At 46.2% G+C, this 14,756-nt stretch overlaps 1 pseudogene; it reads right to left on the bottom strand.

Moving 5' to 3' along the window:
* LOC126184189 (uncharacterized) overlaps window positions 1–14,086 on the bottom strand; it is a 61,799-nt pseudogene extending 47,713 nt beyond the window's left edge.
* Window positions 14,087–14,756: the final 670 nt, after the last annotated feature.

The raw sequence follows: 14,756 nt of genomic DNA, 5'->3' as shown, positions 1-14,756 counted from the left end.
AGGTATAGGATGATGAGGCTATACGGAGAGATGTAAAGCGTGTACAAACGTAAGGGCTGTGATGTTTTTAAGTAAACTAACGTTAGCGTGTGAAGCAAACTTACTTCATCTTTATGTAAGATGATGAAGCTGCAAAAGTTTAAACAATAAGGGTCCTAGCTGGACATTACGAAGACAAAAACATTGTTTTTCATTTAGCATTATGACAGTAAGAGCAGCCAGTGACGTCACAGGCATCACAAGACTCGAATGGAATGCTTTAGCGAGCTTTCAATTTATTTGAATTTCATTTTAGTTTTATGAAAGAATACCGAAATTTAAGAGGAAAAAAAGCATGTTGGGGCATAAAATGACATAATTAATCATTTAAGACAATTTCCAGAAAACTGTCAAATACCCTATTGCGTGACCTGTACGTTGACATCTGCTGCCACATACCATCGGAAACCTAACAGTGACCTTTCTAATCCCTGTCAGACAGAATCGCTGCTGCATTCTGTTCCATTGGTGGACGAACACGCTATTAATCAGGTGGTCGTAATATTTTTGGCTATTAGTGTATAATCCACAAGCAGTACTCTATTACAATTTTTTATAAGATTCTGTGTGTTTTTTAAATCCACAGACTTACATTCTAAATACAAGAGAAAAATGTTTTTAATTGTTAAAAGGCCGGCCGGTGCGGCCGTGCGGTTCTAGGCGCTTCAGTCTGGAACCGCGCGACCGCTACGGTCGCAGGTTCGAATCCTGCATCGGGCATGGATGTGTGTGATGTCCTTAAGTCACTTAGGTTTAAGTAGTTCTAAGTTCTAGGAGACTGATGACCTCAGAAGTTAAGTCGCATAGTGCTCAGAGCCATTTGAACCATTTTTGGTACTACCTGACGTAGTCGAGTTCGTGGATACTGCAAACGGATATTTAATAAAGAGTCCACAACAACTGTTGCAAAACAGCCCACCTAACTCAATTTGCACTCATTCCCACTGTGCAGAGACTTTGGCCAAGCTGAAAACGTTTGCGGCAAGGGCGATAGATTTTCGGCACAAGCGCGGCACTGTGCCGCCATCTTTTCAATGTCGGTGTGTCCTTGCCCGGCCAAGTACAGTGCCGGCGCGCTAACTATTTTGTGGTTACAATTCCCCAATGTCCTTGGTGGAGCAGTCGAAATACATCTTTTTTCAACACTTCAGGAATGAGCACACGCTATCTTCCACAGTCATTTTGCAATAAAATCACACCGTGATGGACGGAGAGGCTACGCCGAAGAGCAAAACATCGACGCACAAAAGAATTGTGAATTCTTTTTTTTACTGATCGAGGCCAAACAGTACAGATGTAGTGCAAGAAAAGGTTCAAGTTAGGATCTGCTTCTGTGGCCTGTGCAATTTTCCTATAGTGCAGTGGAAAAAGTCTTAAAATTCAGTGTCCCGTGAATCGATTTGACAACAGCTGCGGCAGTAGCATCAAATTCAGAATCAGGACCAACGGAAAGGCTTGAAAGGGCGTCAGCATTTGCATGCTTCGACGTGGGCCGGTACAGTATCTCGTGCTGATACTGTGACAGCTCCAGCGTTGCAGCTTGTGAGCCATGCGTGGCGGAGCAGGTTTGGACGGATGAAACAAAGACTGAAGTGGCTTATAGTCCGTCACTAGGTAAAGCTTCGTACCAAACAGATAATAATGAAACTGCCACGCCACGGATAATAGCGAGCGCTTCCTTCTCGATTTGGGAATAGTTACACAAAGTCTTGGTCAATAACTTGGAGGTGCAACCAATCGGTCTGTCCTGCAAACCAAATCTGTGCCAGAGCACAGTTCCGATTGCTTACGAAGAAGCGTCCACTGCCAAAACCACAGGCTTAGTGGGATCGAAATGAAGAAGGCATCTGTCACTCAACAAGGCATTAAGTTTATGGAATGCATCCTGACACTCTTTGGTCCAAACAAAAGGCATAGTCTTCCGTTGCAAACGATGCAACCGAGCCGCGATCTGGGCTGCGATGGATATAAACCGGATATAATATGCCGTCTTCCCGAGAACTGACTGCAATTCCGTCAAGTTTCGCGGTTTGCGGCGGTCCCGAATGGCCAGTAAATGTGAGTGAAGGCAATGAACACCTTGGATATTAAAAACATGGCGTAAGTACTGAATTTCAGATTGAAAAAATGGACATTTGTCCACGTGGCGCTTCAGATCTGCAGCTGAAAGTACTTGAAAAAAATGTACTAAGGTTACTGATATGTTCCTCCTGTGAACGTCTTGCCACCACTATATTGTCCAAATAATTGGAACAGAATGGAACTTTTGCAGTAAGCTGTTCTAAGTATCGTTGGAATATGGCAGTCGTGGAAGCGCTGTCAAAGAATAAGCGCAAAATTTAAATAACCCTAAATGTGTGTTGAGCACAACCAATTTCTGAGACTCCTCGTCAAGCCCAATTTGCAAATTCGCAACACGTAAGTCAGTTTTTGAAAAATAGCGGCCTGCACAAAGCCTGTTCATTCATTCCTCAGGGCGAGGCAATGAATAAGCATCCATTATTGTTTGTGGGTTCACAAAGACGAAGTTATAGAAGGCTTTGGTAAGATGACTAAGGGAGAAACCCATTGACTAGCCTGGACAGCAGCAATAACACCACTGTTTTGCCATTCTTTAAGTTCACTTGCAACTTTGTCTCTAAGTGCATGAGGGACTGACGTACCCGAAAATACTTAGGTTGTGCATTGTCCTCCACTGTCACATGCACCACAAAATTATTTGCTCTGCGAAGTCCGACACAAAATAAATCAGTAAACTCCTCAAAAATGGTTCAAATGGCTCTGAGCACTATGGGACTTAACATCTTAAGTCATCAGTCCTCTAGAACTTAGAACTACTTAAACATAACTAACCTAAGGACATCACACACATCCATGACCGAGGCAGGATTCGAACCTGCGACCGTAGCGGTCGCGCGGTTCCAGACTGAAGCGCCTAGAACCGCTCGGCCACCCCAGCGGGCAGGAAGCTCCTCACTCAATTGAGTAACACTGTCTTTTGGGTTGAAAGTAGATAGAAAGTAAATCGCCCTGAATACGAACACCAAACAAATCAAAAGAATCTGACCCCAAAATATTTTCACAGTCTCGTGATAGCAAAATTGTAACTGTCACTGTTCTAGTATGAGCCTGGAATGTGGCAGACAAACTACGTGTACCAAGCACTGGATTGTCCTGACTATTATGAGCAGTTAGTTGCGTGCAAGATTTTGTCAACTGTGCGAGCCCAATTGTTCGTAAGTGGCACGACCAAGCAATGTAATGGAAGCGTCAGTGCCTAACTGAAGTCGCATACAGCGGCCAGCAGTGACTAAGTTCACAAACAGGTAGTCTGACTGCCGTTGCACAGCACTTGGACTAACGTAAGTGAAGGGACATACTGAATTCGGTCGTTATTAGTAACGGTAGCCGGTTTAGAAAAAACTACATTTACTGAATGAGAAGGTGGTCTGCACTTATGAGAGCGGCTGGGGGTAGAGTTCTTTTTCTGTTGCAAGCCCACAGACTGTACGTGATCTGGCTTTCCAAAAGCAAAGCAAGTTGCGTTCCGCGAAGGGCTGTTTTGACTTTTATGTATGGAAAGGCAGTGGGGCCATGATTTAAAAGCAGTCACACGCTTTGGCGCTTGTTTACTCTGTCCACGATGCGGCGGCCTGTTTGCATACCATGGTCGGTCGCAGGGCTGTACCTGTTTGTCACTTTGCGTTACACTGCAGACGGGACTTCTTAAAAGTTTTCCATGGCACAGTTACAAGAGTTCTGACGTTCAATAATTTGTAACACTTGTTTCAAAGTAGGATCAGACTTTTTGGTCACTTGTTCACGAATCCTAATATCTGGCACATTGTACATAATTGCATCATGAATCATTCCTTCACTGTAGTACCGTCCACAGCTACACTGAGCCGGCCGCGGTGGTCTCGCGGTTCTAGGCGCGCAGTCCGGAACCGCGCGACTGCTACGGTCGCAGGTTCGAATCCTGCCTCGGGCATGGATGTGTGTGATGTCCTTAGGTTAGTTAGGTTTAAGTAGTTCTAAGTTCTAGGGGACTGATGACCACAGCTGTTAAGTCCCATAGTGATCAGAGCCATTTTTTGAACCAGCTACACTGAAAACGACACTGTCGTGTCAAGCCCTGAAGTTCAGTGAGCCATTCACGGTACGTTTGTTCTGGCTCTTTCTGCAATCGAAAGAGCTTTTAACAAGCTGCAGCAACCTGTATCTGATCCTCGTAATACTTAGTGAGGGCAGAAACTAAATCTTCAAAAACTATAAACTCTAGCCAACTAGTCGGGAATAACTTCTTACCAAACCGGTAAACTCCTGTGCCGGCCATTGACAAGAAATAAGAAAGTTTCGGAGCACCTTGTACTTTATGTGTAGCACAATGAGCTTTTAACTGATTGTACCGCTCTTTTCATTCCTCTTGTTGTTCACCGAAAGCTCGGAACGGTGGGATGCACGGAGGCGATGTGCGGATAAGGCTGGCTATTGGGCAGAGTTGATGCTGCAGCGGCTTGTGCATTAATGAGATGCTGGACTGCCATCATCAACTGCGACATTTGGTGGTTCTGGAACTAAATAAACTGTGTTAGATCAATGGCAGCAGCAACCGAAGCCGTAGCTGCAGGGCGCGTAGGAAGCGGAAATTGGAAATTTGTGGTAAGTTCTATGGGACCAAACTACTGAGGTCATCGGTTCCTAAGCTTACACACTACTTAATCTAACTTAAACTAACTTACGCTAAGGACAACACACACACCCATGCCCGAGGGAGGACTCGAAACTCCGACGGGAGCAGCCGCGGTAGGAAGCAGGTTAGAGGCCATTTTAAAGAGAGGAGAGTCACAACAAAGGTGTTTTAAGTACTTCAAATACACAAACAGTGAAAGCGTTGCGGATAGTCTTCAAGAAAGTTCACAATTAGTAGCACTGTTCGTGCTCAATGGGGGACAGATCCGGAGATCTTGCTGGCCAGGGTAGTTGACTTACACCTTCTAGAGCACGTTGGGTGGCACGGGATACATGCGGACGTGCATTGTCCTGTTGGAACAGCAAGTTCCCTTGCCGGTCTAGGAATGGTAGAACGATGGGTTCGATGACGGTTTGGATGTACCGTGCACTATTCAGTGTCCCCTCGACGATCACCAGTGGTGTACGGCCAGTGTAGGAGATCGCTCCCCACACCATGATGCCGGGTGTTGGCCCTGTGTGCCTCGGTCGTATGCAGTCCTGATTGTGGCGCTCACCTGCACGGCGCCAAACACGCATACGACCATCATTGGCACCAAGGCAGAAGCGACTCTCATCGCTGAAGACGACACGTCTCCATTCGTCCCTCCATTCACGCCTGTCGCGACACCACTGGAGGCGGGCTGCACGATGTTGGGGCGTGAGCGGAAGACGGCCTAACGGTGTGCGGGACCGTAGCCCAGCTTCATGGAGACGGTTGCGAATGGTCCTCGCCGATACCCCAGGAGCAACAGTGTCCTTAATTTGCTGGGAAGTGGCGGTGCGGTCCCCTACGGCACTGCGTAGGATCCTAAGGTCTTGGCGTGCATCCGTGCGTCGCTGCGGTCCGGTCCCAGGTCGACGGGCACGTGCACCTTCCGCCGACCACTGGCGACAACATCGATGTACTGTGGAGACCTCACGCCCCACGTGTTGAGCAATTCGGCGGTACGTCCACCCGGCCTCCCTCATGCCCACTATACGCCCTCGCTCAAAGTCCGTCAACTGCACATACGGTTCACGTCCACGCTGTCGCGGCATCCTACCAGTGTTAAAGACTGCGATGGAGCTCCGTATGCCACGGCAAACTGGCTGACACTGACGGCGGCGGTGCACAAATGCTGCGCAGCTAGCGCTATTCGACGGCCAACACCGCGGTTCCTGGTGTGTCCGCTGTGCCGTGCGTGTGATCATTGCTTGTACAGCCCTCTCGCAGTGTCCGGAGCAAGTATGGTGGGTCTGACACACCGGTGTCAATGTGTTCTTTTTTCCATTTCCAGGAGTGTATTAATAATGCGCTGTGACGGAGCGGCGAAGAGCGAAGGCAGCGTTGGTTCTGGAATCCACGGCGGCAGATGTAGCATCGGCTACTGTGAGAATCAGCACCAACACAATCAAGGAAGGCGAGAAGTTGCCAACCGATCTATGCCTAACACTTGCAAATTAATAGAACATTTTATTTCTAAAAGGAAACGAAACATAACTTCTCGTTATGAAGTGGCTTGATCGGCGTCCTCTACTTCCTACGTGCAATTACTTTTTCGCACTATTACTACTCCTATTTCTCAGTACTGATGCTTTTGATGTCTGCGACCGAACTGGGCTCGACCAGCGATGGGCGGCTGGTTAAGTCAGCGTTGATAAGGGGCGCTGAACTCTATCTTCCTGAAGGTGTGCGCTGCCCTCTCTTTATATTGGCGAGCAGGTCAGCTTCTTTTTGATACCTTTTCGGGGCGCTGCGCTGTTCGGTGAGCAATCGATGCTTTAGGGCAGCACATAATCGAAGGGCAGTTAAAATATGACCACCAGCAGTAGTCTGTCTATAGCGGTCCATACTGCAGAGTAGAAGTCACACATGTTCACCACACTTCAACAATATAAAATTACTTGTCAGAGGCACATATTCCTTCTCCCATTGCTCCATATGCAAGTGGAATAAGAAAATGGTCTGCCTAGCAGTAATGTAAGATATTCTCCACAGTGTGCTAAATGTAAGTTTATTATGCATCAAGAATATATTGGAGCGAGACAGCATCCAAGAATTTAACACATGCCATTAACAGCACTAACTTTACACTCCAACACATACTTGACAACATAATCGAAGACAAGCTTAAGACATGTCCACCATAGACTGAGTCCCTCAATACACCTGAATGCGCGAAGTTACTTGACTGAGGCACAAACACTGAGGTGACTGAATTCATGGGGTATCTCTTAAAATCGTGTCGGACCTCCTTTTGCCCGGTATAGTGCAGAAAATTGTATGATATGGACACAAAACATCGTCGGAATTCCACTGCATGAGTATTGAGCCATGCTGCCTTTACAGTCCTCTAAAAATGATGAAAGTGGTGCCAGTGCAGGAGGTAATGTACGAACTGACCTCCCCATTATGTCCCATAAATGTTCGTGGGATTCATGTCCGGCGATCTGGGTGGCCAGATCATTTGCTCAAGTTGTCCAGAATGTTCTTCAAACTAATTGTGAACAACTGTGGCCTGGTGACATGACATTGTTGTTTGGGAACATGAAGTCCATGAATGGGTGCAAATGGTCTCCATGCAGCCGAACCTAAACATTTCTAGTCAATGAGCGGTTCAATTGAACCAGAGGACCCAGTTAATTACAAGCAAACACAGGCCACACCAGTATGGGGATCACCACCAGCTTGCACAGTGCTTCTTTGACAACTTCTGTCAAATGGTTCGAATAGCTCTGAGCACTATGTGACTTAACATCTCAGGTCATCAGTCGCCTAGAACTTAGAACTACTTAAACCTAACTAACCTAAGGGCATCGCACACATCCATGCCCGAGGCAGGATTCGAACCTGCGACCGTAGCGGTCGCGCGGTTTCAGACTGAAGCGCCTAGAACCGCTCGGCCACATCGGCCAGTCAACTTCTGTCCATTGCTTCATGAGGTCTGCGGTACACTCAAACCCTACCATCATCTCTTTGGAAGTGAAAAAAATCGGGTCTCACTCGAATTTGAATGGTTGTTGTCGAAGAGATGATGGTGCTATTGATCTTGTACGAAGGAGAAACCGGTGCAATCACCTTTCGTAATTCGATAATGGCGAGACAGTAGGTTACTGAGATTGAGTTTATCGTTCTGCGATACCACTACTTCCATTGGTTAGTATCCCACGACTGTCATACGAAGATGGAATCGATGGGTTCAAGAGGGCCATCCACGATCTCAATGACCCATGTGATTAGAGTTCGAGGGGAAAGACACTACTGACTTGGCCGTGCAGGGTTGAAAGACCATACAGCAAGGTCACGTCACTCCTCAGAAAATAATCTAGTTTGCAGCAAGAAAAGTGTCCCTACGCACAGTGCAGCGACGTCTGGATACCACAGACTTAGCACGTCGACGATGCGGCAGTTTTTGCAGCTGTTCTTCATGCCGCAGCAGAGACAGAATCGCCGATAATGGTGCACCCAAGGAAGAGGTGGCACAAGAGTGGCACCACGTCTTCTTTTCAGAAGTGTTCCGATTCTGCTGCGAGGCTCCGAGGATAACGAGCTTTGTCATACAGCATTCGTCTTCACTACACAGGCCCAACACCTTGAGTGATGATATAGCGTGTCACTAGTTACACAATTCGATCAGCTCTCGTTTGCATAGGCGATAATTTTTACAGCACCCCTTATATTTCTTACGTGTTAAGGCTGGTAGCTGTGCCATACCTTTGAGCACCCCAGTTATTTTATCTTTCAAGAAAGTAATACAAGACTGCATCTTGTCCATGGCGTCCTAAGCTATCTCAACTCACGATACAAAGGGCGTTCAACTGTTGCTCCAGACAGTATATCCTCCGGATCTTTAATCTACTGAAAACTCTTGATTCTGAGTTGCCGAGACATTAGCAGCCAACCACTCGCCAGCCACTACAACTGATGATCGAAACAGCATGGAATGACATACCTTACCTATATCTATCATCCCAGCTCAATTCGATTCGAAGCCTAGCCAGGTTAGAACTAGTTTCTGACAAAGGTGCCAGTATTGTGTACTAAATTTCACACCAAATATATGTTCAAAGAAACTGTAAATTTAATAATCTGTTATTCCCACTATACTGAAACGTGCGTATGGCATTTGTGACCGTGTTCCACCTGCCGGGGAATCGACAGCCAGGTGCAAGTCTTTTTAGCTGACGCCATCGGAGACTTGAGCGTCGATGATGATGATGATGATGGAATGATAATGATGACAAAACACACACACACACACACACACACACACACACACACACAGTTCCGAGCGGAGAAAATCCCCGACCGGATCGGGAATCGAACCCAGGGCCCCGAGATCAAGAGTCAGCACTGGTTATCGCATGAATACTGAATATGCACAACAAGCAAAACTACGTTATTTTCATTCGTCCTGGCATTGCAACTTTAAAGGCTATATCAACACCAGCACACAACGATAATTTTTTGCTTGACAGTTTATGCTTAAAAGCTTGTGCTTGCTTCACAGATGGTGCCTATGTAGAAAAACAAATAGGATTGTGTGAAATGATAATCACACATCTCTGCGGGATATTTGAGTATTTTTCTAATTATTTCTTGGTTATTCTTGAGGAGAGTGCAAGGCTTACTAACTCAGGAAGAAGGTATTCAAATATCTTCTTAGAAACGAGCGGCCCCGGGTGTTCGCCCGTGGCCCGGCGTTTCCTGAAGCCCGGCGTGATGGCTGGAGGTTAGTCGGAGAGGCCTAGAGAAGGGACACTGACCACCGCAGTTTGGAGAAACTAGGTGGGGTAAACCACCGCTCCGCGCTTATGGACAAATGCAGTTTTCTCCTTCGAAGGCAGTCTGCCACTAAGCTATTGCAAGTCCCTAACGTATCACTGAGCTTGGCGAACTCACCTTCTTGTACACAAGACTAAGAATTGGTCGTTGCCTTTGTGACCAGATTTTGTTACCCAATCAAATGAGTCTTTCCACCACCTTGCCTAAGCTCAAAGGGATACACCAGTGTGTGAAATATGGCTAGCAGTTGATATCAACCTCTGGCGTGTTAAGATGTGTTCTGTAAGCGAAGAATGAGAAATTACTGCAGGGTTCCCCTGTATTCAAGTAAATTAACCAACATTTTGGTGGTAACGTTGGCAGTAGCTCTGAGTTTTCCCACCCAGGTGAAGTTTTCTAAAAATTGGTGAGTTATGTTTGGAGGGGTATAATATAGGACACCTGTGGTCCTGCCGCGGTGGGAGAGAGACTTTTGATCGAAGCACCAAGCAGGCGCTGGTGCCTGTACCGTTCAAGGGTCAAGTTGCTTAGTTCGCTGCTAGTCATGTGACTCTCCAGTGTCCACTTCTTAGCTGATCAAACATTTAATAGCAGCATCTAACTCGTCACACAAATATTTCGCTTCCTCTCGCCAACAAACGATTTCCCAACTTTCTTACTAACTTAAGCTGACTACTTTACTACTGGCTGTTTCACCCTACGCGACACCTCCCTTCACCACGGGAAAATTTTTTAAGCTCTGACCTCTGCGGCTACAAAATTTTCATCATCTACTACGGTGTGCCCGTGGTCCTTGCGAGCTTCTATTTTCAGCATTATGTTCCACATTACAAAGTTTATGGATTTTTCACTTTAGTTTACAAACAGGAGTACATATTGACTGTAGTATAAGGTACATTTCAACAAAAGTCTGCTATTCGAGGTCACTGACCTCATTCGTTGTTTGATGTGAGTACACTCCTCACATTTAGGCTTAAGTCGGCTACAGGTCACACTTTGCACTTCACCACATGAAGGTTCAAGGCATTACATATTTACACATGGACTGACATAAATATAAGTCATCTAATGACCTCGATACATTTCACATTGCACTTATAACCAAGGGATTGGTGCTAATTTGTCTCTTGTCAGAACATAGCGCTAGCGCTCCAACACACGCGTATTTGCCTCCATCTTTCTGGTGAGTCGTGGAGTCTGACTACGTTCCTTCCACAACACTCGGTCGGAAAGAGGGTTACGTTGCACGGACCTCAGTTCGTAGTCTATTACATCTTGCTCCTCTGTGCACTGTTCAGACTGGGGCAAGGGAGTGTACCTCACACTGCCATTAGGGATACTATTAGTTACTACTGTAGTCGTCCCACACACTCTGGTACAACAGCTCCCTCCTGCTTCACAAAGCCGTTTTCCACATCTTCTACAATACTTACAATAAAAACATATTATCACTAGACAGATCAGTACCGAACCACCGTATCCCCACATGGAATGCACACTCCTCACCCATCCTATTGAAGGTCGTCCGTTGTTGGTACTCTGTTTCATATTGTAAGTCGTCTATTTTGCGACCTGCTACTTTTAGATCATCTAAATGCCTAACTATATGCTCTAATGGCAAGAGTATGGGGATTTGAGTCACGCTTTGTTTTTTCTCGTCTATCATCCAACAATCTATGTCTGTGGTTAACTTAGGAACTATGTCTATCTGACTGATATTTGTACGAATGGCATGGTTGGCCTGCAACATAATCTGTGTACCATTTACCTTACATTCACTGACAAAACCATACCAGTGGCCCGCACAATAAGGTCGCTGAGTGGCGAATGTTTACATTATATTGTTAAGTATTAATCTTTTGGGGCTACGTACAACCATTCGTAGTCTTGCATCTGCGTCCACATACTTTCGTTGAATACAGTGTATTTAAGATTGCAGTCTTTGGTAATTTCTCTTACTGGTTGTAACATACGAGTTTCACATCGCTGGTGATCGTAAGTGGAAATTAGGACGAAATTTTGTTTATAGATAAGGTTTCTCAAAGGGACCGTTTTACAGCGTAGTTGGTCACAGGACTGTTGCGCATACTGTCGTTTCCTTCGTTTACAATTATTAATAACTTTTATGATGCTATATATGCGAAGTACACACATCAAGAAACGTTTTGCATCACCTCAGTTCCGAGAGTTCCGGAACCTGTACAGAAAACAGGAACAGAGATCAACATAAACATCATTTCCGCCCTTTTTGTTTCTCATGGCTCAAATGGCTCTGAGCACTATGCAACTTAACTTCTGAGATCATCAGTAGCCTAGAACTTAGAACTAATTAAACCTAACTAACCTAATGATATCACACACATCCATGTCCGAGGCAGGATTCTAACCTGCGACCGGAGTGGTCGCTCGGTTCCAGACTGTAGAGCCTAGAACCGCAAGGCACACCGGCTGGTTATTGCTCATGAAAACCACACATTGCATGTTGTACCACCATACAGCGAGACCTTCAGAGTAGTGGTCAAGACTGATGTACACACCGGTATCTCTGATACCTTGTAGCACGTCCTCTTGCATTGATGCATGCCTGTATTCATCGTGGCATACTATGCACAAGTTCATCAAGGCACTGTTGGTCGAGATTGTCCCACTCCTCAACGGCGATTCGGCGTAGATCCCTCAGAGTGGTTGGTGGGTCACGTCGACCATAAACAGCCCTTTTCAGTCTCTCGCAGGCATGTTCAATAGGGTCCATGTCTGGAGAACATGCTGGCCACTGTAGTCAAGCGATGTCGTTATCCTGAAGGAAGTCATTCACAGGATGTGCACGATGGGGGCGCGAATTGTCGTCCATGAAGACGAATGCATCACCAATATGCTGCCGATGTGGTTGCACTAGCGGTCGGAAGATGGCATTCACGTATCGTACAGCCGTAACGGCGCCTTGTAATACCACCAGCGGCGTACGTCGGCCTCACATAGTGCCACCCCAAAACAGCAGGAAACCTCCACCTTCCTGCACTTGCTGGACAGTGTGTATAAGGTGTTCAGCCTGACCGGGTTGCCTCCAAACACGTCTCCGACGATTGCCTGGTTGAAGGCATATGCAACACTCATCGGTGGGTGGTCCATTCGGCATGTTCTTGGGCCCATCTGTACTGCACTGTATGGTGTCGTAGTTGCTAAGATGGACCTCGCCATGGACGTTGGAAGTGAAGTTGCACATCATGCAATCTACTGCGCACAGTTTGAGTCGTAACACGACATCCTGTGGCTGCACGAAAAGCATTATTCAACATGGTGGCGTTGCTGTCAGGTTTCCTCCTAGCCATAATCCCTTGGTAGCGGTCATTATTGCAGTAGTAGCCCTTGGGCGGCCTGAGCGAGGCATGTAATCGACAGTTCCTTGTCTGTCTGTATCTCGTCCATGTCAGAACAACATCGCTTTGGTTCACTCCGAGAGGCCTGGACTCTTCCCTTGTTGAGAGCCCTTCCTGGCACAAAGTAACAATGCGGACACCGTCTAGGCATGGTTGAACTACAGCCGTGTACCTCCTTCCTGGTGGAATGATTGGAACTGATCGATTGTCGGATCCCCTCCGTCTAACAGGCGTTGCTCATGCATGATTGTCTACATCTTTTGGTGCGCTTAGTGATATTCCTGAACAGTCAAAGGGACTGTGTCTGTGATACAATATCCACAGTCAACGTCTATCTTCAGAAATTCTGGGAACCGGGGTGATGCAAACCTTTTTTTCATGTGTGTATTTCTGTGTCTTATCGCACTCAGCTTGTAGTGGCCACACCTTATATAGTATACATACATTATTGTCAACTAAAGGTACATTTAATACAGAACTTAACGTATTGCCGGCTAAAAATACGTCTAAATTTATGATACGAAGCAACAGCTACCCTTGGTCCCTCGTGAGTGCAAATGGGAACTTTTTGTCTTTCAATTCTCCTTTTATTAGTTCTAGATACTTAACTACCTGCACAGGATTTATTAAGTGTGGTCCCAAGAGACTTTTCTGCACGTTCACGATGGCAGAAACTAACAAGTCATACTCTCATTCCAATTCATTAAACATGGCCGTGATTTGCATGAACTGTTCGGTGATAAGTATTAGAATTAGGGCCTGTTGTACCTTCTTGCTTAATCCCATCAGCGATAATTTGAGCATTCTTGGTTACTGCGTCGGGCGTTTGATTTACTCCTGTCAATGACGTCCTTACAATACCAGTTGCTCTTTGGAAACCGCTTCAGCTGATCCTGTTGCTCCTCTAGTACATCTATTTTAGCTTTAAAGAATGGCGCATGTCTTCATCTGACCTACCGAACAGTACGTTGCACGTCTCACCAATAAAGTTTAATATTCCTCTTATAGCCCTCGTTGACTCGTGCCAAGCCAACTGCTCAGTTAACCCACTCGTCTCCGTAATTTTACCCACATGCCATTTTACTGTTTTCTGAACGTCCTCACACTCTCAAATGTTCACCTTTGCCTGAAGCAGCTTGGTCACACAATGCTCTTCTGCTTTGTTGGCCATACTTGCGTTTGCTCAAATTTTTAGTGCAGTTCTCGTAGATTAAAACACACTACTGGCCATTAAAATTGCTACACCACGAAGATGAAGTGCTACAGACGCTAAACTTAACCAACAGGAAGAAGATGCTGTGATATGCAAATGATTAGCTTTTCAGAGCATTCACACAAGGTTAGCGCCGGTGGCGACACCTACAACGTGCTGACATGAGGAAAGTCTCCAACCGATTTCTCATACACAAACAGCAGTTGACCGGCGTTGCCTGAGTCAACAGATGGGTACGATTGCAAGACAACAACCATCTGAACGAACAGTTCGACGACGTTTGCAGCAGCAAGGACTATCAGCTCGGAGACCATGCGTGCGATTACCCTTGACGCTGCATCACAGACAGGAGCGCCTGCGATGGTGTACTCAACGACGAACCTGGGAGCACGAATGACAAAACGTCATTTTTCCGGATGAATCCAGGTTCTGTTTACAGCGTCATGATGGTCGCATCCGTGTTTGGCGACATCGTGGTGAACGCACATGTGAAGCGTGTATTCGTCATCGTCATACTGGCCTCTCACCCGGCGTGATGGTATGAGTTGCCATTGGTTACACGTCTCGGTTACCTCTTATTCGCATTGACGGCACTTTGAACAGTGGATGTTACATTTCAGATGTGTTA

The sequence above is a fragment of the Schistocerca cancellata genome, chromosome 4 (assembly GCF_023864275.1).
Source record: "Schistocerca cancellata isolate TAMUIC-IGC-003103 chromosome 4, iqSchCanc2.1, whole genome shotgun sequence".
In the NCBI taxonomy this organism is placed as follows: Eukaryota; Metazoa; Arthropoda; class Insecta; order Orthoptera; family Acrididae; genus Schistocerca; species Schistocerca cancellata.
Note: the sequence above shows the minus strand (reverse complement) of the source record. Positions and strands in the feature narration are given on the sequence as shown.